The sequence below is a fragment of the Equus caballus genome, chromosome 11 (assembly GCF_041296265.1).
Source record: "Equus caballus isolate H_3958 breed thoroughbred chromosome 11, TB-T2T, whole genome shotgun sequence".
Classification (NCBI taxonomy): Eukaryota; Metazoa; Chordata; class Mammalia; order Perissodactyla; family Equidae; genus Equus; species Equus caballus.
Window position 1 is genome coordinate 51187615 of NC_091694.1, and position 6003 is coordinate 51193617.

Here is a 6003-nt window from a genome sequence, read left to right on the forward strand (position 1 = left end):
GAAATGGGGCAAGTAGTGGCCACAGTGGAAAGGCTGGCCTGTCCTTCTGCCGCAGGGCCCAGAGCCCACGATAGGAAGGGTGGTGTGTGTTGAAGCTAGAACTCAGGAACCCTAGAGCACAGAGAGTCTCCAGGACGAGATGATCAGGGATGGGAACGGGGGTGTCTGCCGCTTCCTGCGGGGCCAGGGTCAGCGGCGGAGAGATTGGGGTTGAGACAAAGGTAGAAGACAGTTGGAGTGAAATTTAGGGCATAAGAATTAAGCTAAAGAATGGGTATATAATTTGTGGCATAATCATAACATAGAATTCTACCCAGCAATTAAAAAAAAAGAATGAATCTCACAAAGATTATATTGAGTGAAAGAAGTCAGACATAAAAGAGTATGTGTTCCATCATTCCATTGACACGAAGTTCTAGAACACGCAAAACTAAGCAATTCTTAAAAAAGTCAGACTAGTGAGTGCTCAGAATGGGGGTGCAGACTGAGCACCTGCAAGGGGAGCCATGTAGGGACCTAGAAACATTCTATATCTTGATCAGGGGGCGAGTTTCTGATGCATCGCAGAAGCCAGAGCCCTGAGGACGAGGTGGGCTCAGGCCGTGGATAGGGCTGAGCTGAAGGAGGTGTTGGGACTAAGGTTAATGTAGAGAGAGGGCTGGAGTTCTGCTCTCAGCAGATAGCGTTTGGGGCCCAGGGAGGGTGAGGAGAGAGTCCTGTTCCCATGCCATTTTTCCGGACCTGCCCTCCTTCCTTCTGCCTCCCAGGAGCAGCTCTTGCCAAAAGGAAGTACCAGCCCAGGTTTCCTCCCTGGTGGCACCCTCCTGTCACCATCCAGGGAAGGTCACACACTTTCCTGGAGCCAAGTTGGGGCAGAAGGGGGCTGGGATTCTGAGATGGAGAGAAGGTCCCCGCAGTTTGGGACTGGGTGAGGAATGGGGAGGAGATTGCAATTCGAGATAGGGATGCAGTTGGAATTAAGGAGGGAAATTACCTTTTTAAGATCCAGATCTGCTCCTATCACACCCCACAACCCCCTGCAACCCCAGATCAAGCCTGGCAGCGGCTCCCCCTTGCCTTTGGAGTAACCACCTCATCCCTTCATGTGGCCCCCATGGCCTCCTCTAGGTCTCATTCCTCCCGGCCCACCCAACGCCATGTTGGCTTTCTTTTTTCTGAGACTAAGTGCCTTTCATTCATCAGCAGCAGACACTGACCCAGCAGGGCACTGTGTCAGGCCCTAAGAATACAATGTAACCAAAGCAAATCTCTGCTCACCTTCAGGAACCTACATTCTAGTTGGGAAAACAGACCATATTGCCTAATAACCAATGTAAATTAAATACTGTGTTAAATAGTGATAAGTGCTGAAGGGAAAAAATAAAGCAGGGAAGGATAATATAAAATATAGGGGAGCAAACTTTAGAAAGAGAGTGGCTAAGGAATAGCTCTTTGAGAAGGGGACTTTTGAATAAAGACATGAAAGGAGTGATGTCAGCTCCTTCCAAACACAGGGCCTTTGCATACTCTGTTCCCTCTCTACCTCTTGGACCTGATTAATGTTTCCTCTTCCTTCTGATCTTAGCTTGATAATTGCTTCATCAAGGAAGGCCAAATTTAACTATTGATGGCTCCCACAACTCTGTAGCTAACGTCTTTGATTGATGTCTATCTTCCCCACTAGATTAGACTGTCCATAATTTGCTTTGGTTTTCTTCCTACCTCCTGGAACAGTATCTGCTACTGGGAGACTCTTGAAACGTGGTTCTTAATATTGGATGGGTTAGTGATAAGGATGAGGGCAGGGTTGGGAACTGAATCAACAATAGGGTTGAGATTAGGCTGAAAATTTAGAGAGGAAAGCTAGATTAGGGTAAGGGTGGGGGCAGGGAGTGATGTAGGGGAGGGGAGTGGGTTAAGGGGACAGAGACAGGATTGGGGAGAAGGCTGGGATGAAAGTTATGTCCATGCTCTGGTGAGCAGCAGGGCTGTCTCATCTGCCTGGGCACTGTACTATCCCTGGCTGAGGACAGGAACTGCCAACTTAGTCAAGCTCCCGCTTCCTGGGCTCTGCTCAGCCACTCTGATGACTTTTGGGGGATGCTAGGAACCTGATGATGCAAATTTGCCTCTTAAGATATTAATTCAATGTAAATTATCCCAGCCTCTTGCCTTCTAGCCACTCCCCTTCCCTTGAGACTGTGCCCCAGGGAGCTGCTAAGGCTTGGTGAGGAGCAGGGTTGGGTGGAGTGAGAACTGAGGCTCAGGGGCTCCAGGAACCACACCTCCAGGCCCCTATGGGATTCAGGGTCCTAGTGCAGTGGGGGCGAAAGGCCCAGCCTTAACTTTCTCATCCAGTAGAAAGATTGCTCTGTGAGTGGGTAGCGAGGAGGCACAGGCACACAGGCGGTCTGGAGGGTAGGGTGGGAGGGGTCCTTGGGGAAGAGAGCTGATGGTGTACAAGAGTTTGGGTATCACCACAAATGGTAGGGATCTACCTCCATCCCCCAAAAGCTGCCACCTCAAATCATAACCCACTATCAATAGATCTCTCCTTAGTCATCCCTCTGTCCCAAAAAAGCAGGAGTAGTGGCTCTGAGTTCAATCAAGGCTCAGGACTGGAGTAGGAATTAGGTTCCTGAGGGAAACAGAGACAGAGATGGGATGGTGGGGATACAAATGTGGCTGGGGACATGCATAGCATTAGGCATCAGCATGTAGATGGGGCACTCCCAAGTTATGACCAAAATGGGATGCATGGCTCTGGGTAGGTGCTCATTGGGCTGAAGAACTGGTTCTCCTGGACCAGGGGTGGACCCAGAGAGCAGAGGAGGCCCCTGGGAAGGATGCAAGCTCGCTAGGTTGGCTCAAAATGGGCCACCCACACAGGAAGCTGAGTCCTACTGCTGGGGCATCCCCTCCCCAACCCTGCCCTGCCCCAAGCCCTGCAAGGCAAGGAGCAACCCCTGGGCCCCACCCCCCCAAGGACAGAGAGAGAGAAATCAAATTGGGTCTCTCTGTTTAAAACTTGCCAGAGCTCAAAATGATGTTGTCCTGAGGATCAAACCCAAGGACTCAGTGTGGCCTACAGGACTGTGCGTGCCCCAGCTTCTGTCCGCCTCTCGGTCACCTTATTCCAGCCACTCCAGCCTTCCCTATGTTCCTTGAACACACGCCCTTCGGGGCCCCTGCACTTTCCCTGCCCCTGGTCTGTATCACCTTCCCCACAAGCTGTTTCAAGTGTTTTTCTCTTGTCGTCCAGGTCTCAACTCAACTGTCACCTCCTCAGAGTACCCCTCCCTGATCACTAGACCTAATGTTTCCCCCTCAGCCCCAGTCATGCTAACACACTGCCTCGTTTCATCTCCTAACTGCACTAGCATGCATCTGACAGGATTTGTTTGTTCCTGTGTTTATTTATGTGTTTGGTCTTCTCCCTGTAAGTCAGTGGAGGTAGGGATGGTGCCAGGGGGCTTCATAGCTGCTTCCACCACGTCTCAAATGGTGTCTAGGGAGACAGGAGCCGTGAGGCAAGCATTCTAGAAGGTCAGCACTGGAAGGGCCTTTCTAGGTCTTCTCATTTCTCCCATTTATCTGACAGATTTGGGCCACTGAAGCTGATGGCTTGCTCAAGGCCAGCTGAAGAGGGGTGGTTTGCTTTCCACCGTACCACCTTCCAGACTGACCAAAAAGCATAGAGGAGTCCAAGGTGTAGGCTGGAGGAAGGCCCCTGCTGACAGGGTTCACGCTTTACATGAGCCCCTCCCCTCTGTCCTGTCCCCAGAGGTGTCCAGAGCCCCGGCAGAATCCTACATGTGGCCAGTGTGTCTCCCCAGTAAATCTCCCTCCAAGCTGGCTTTCTGGGAAACCAGATTCCAGTGATCCTCCCTGGTCCCTCCCTCTCTGGCTCAGGCATCTGTAAGATGGGCATGCCTTCTAATGCTAACTTTGGTGCAGGCCAAGGAGTGTTCCTCCTCTTGGAGGACAGGCTGCCTGAGACACCCTGCCATCACTCCAGGCTGTCCTGGTCCTGCTGTTCTAAGTCAAAGCCCAGGTTTAAGGGGCTGGCACATCCCGCCTCTGCCACAGCCCTCCTAGCCACAAGGGGGTGCCTCTGGGTATTTCTTAGTCCTTTAATTTGTTCTAAAATGAACAAAATCTGGTGATTTTGAAACCGGCAGAGAGTTAGCCATTGATGATTAAGTAGCTAGGAACTAAAGGTTTTTTTCCTTTCTGCAATTACTGAATATAGCTTTCAACTGTTTAACCACCCATTGTTAACTGAGCTGCTTAGGCAATATGCTGACTCCCACTAGGCTCCTATAGATAACATCTCCCTGGAGCCTGCGTCACCACGGTAATGGGTGTATGAGCTGTTCTTCAGGAATTAGAACCTCTTTGTCCACTCCAGGCTGGTTGAGACCACCACCTCGCCAACTGGGCCAGCACAGTTGTCCAATAGGCAACCTTTTGACATCAAGAGGCTAAAAACTCCACCCTCAGATCATGCTAACACCGCCTTTTGTGACCATGGGTCCTATGAAGAGGCATGGAGTCTGACTGCGCTTGCACAGATCATCAATTCCCTCACCTCCAGTCACCTCTCTCCACATTTCAGACCACGTTGCCCCCTATCCCATAAATATCCCTGAGTCCCTATTTTTGGGGAAGCGGATTTGAGACTCATACTCTCGCTTCCCCACATGGCTGCCTTGTGAGTAAACCCTCTCTGCTGCGATTTTGTCGTCTCAGTGTTTGGCTTTCTGGGCAGCGGGCAAAAACAAACCTGGTTCAGTAACAGAATCACAGTGTCTTTGGGGCTGGAGAAGAGGGAGGGGCAGTCTTTGGCTATGCTAAAGGTCAGATTTTCACTTCCTGCACCTGTGATCCTGGGAGAAGAGGATCCCCATGCCATTGTGCACGAAGAAGTGTGTTGGGGGGATATCTCACTTGCAGATTCCAATCTAAGAATTTAGTGAAAATCGTTACCGCATCAGGTTTGTTTTTGCCCGCCACCCAGAAAGCCAAACACTGAGACGACGAGATTGCAGCAGAGAGAGAGTTTACTCACAAGGGAGCCATGTGAGGAAGCGAGAGCATGAGCCTCAAATTTGCTTCCCCAAAAATAAGGACTCAGGGATATTTATGGGAAACGGGGCAAGGTGGTCTGAAATGTGGAGAGAGGTGATTGGAGGTGAGGAGAGGTGAGGTAATTGATGATCTCTGCAAGCATAGTCAGGCGTCATGCCTCTTCATAGGACCCAGGTTCACAAAATGGTGGCCTTAGCATGATCTGAGGGTGGAGTTTTTAGCCTCTTGATGTCAAAAGGTCTCCTATTGGGGGGCTGGCCCCGTGGCCGAGTGGTTAAGTTCGCGCGCTCCGCTGCAGGCGGCCCAGTGTTTCGTTGGTTCGAATCCTGGGCGCGGACATGGCACTGCTCATCAAACCACGCTGAAGCAGCATCCCACATGCCACAACTAGAAGGACCCACAACAAAGCATATACAACTATGTACTGGGGGGCTTTGGGGAGAAAAAGGAAAAAAATAAAATCTGAGAAAAAAAAAAAAAGGTCTCCTATTGGACATCTACACTGGCCCAGTTGACGAATTGGTGGTCTCAACCAGCCTGGAGTGGACAAAGGGGTTCTAATTCCTGAAGAACAGCTGAAACTCCCATGACTGTGGTGATCCAGGCTCCAGGGAGATGTTATCTATAGGAGCCTAGTGGGAGTCAGCATATTGCCTAAGCAGCTCAGTTAACAATGGGTGAGCTAAACAGCTAAAAGCTATATTCAGTAATTGCAGAAAGGAAAAAAACCTTTAGTTCCTAGCTACTTAATCGTCAATGGCTAACTCTCTGCCAGTTTCAATCCTCCTGTTCCTTGGTCATTCCTTATTCTTGAGGGATTCTGGGCGATGACTGATCTAGCTACTTCCTGCTGAATTGGGGCATAGATCCGAGTTAGAGAAATGAAACTGTTTAGCACTCATTTGGAAATAT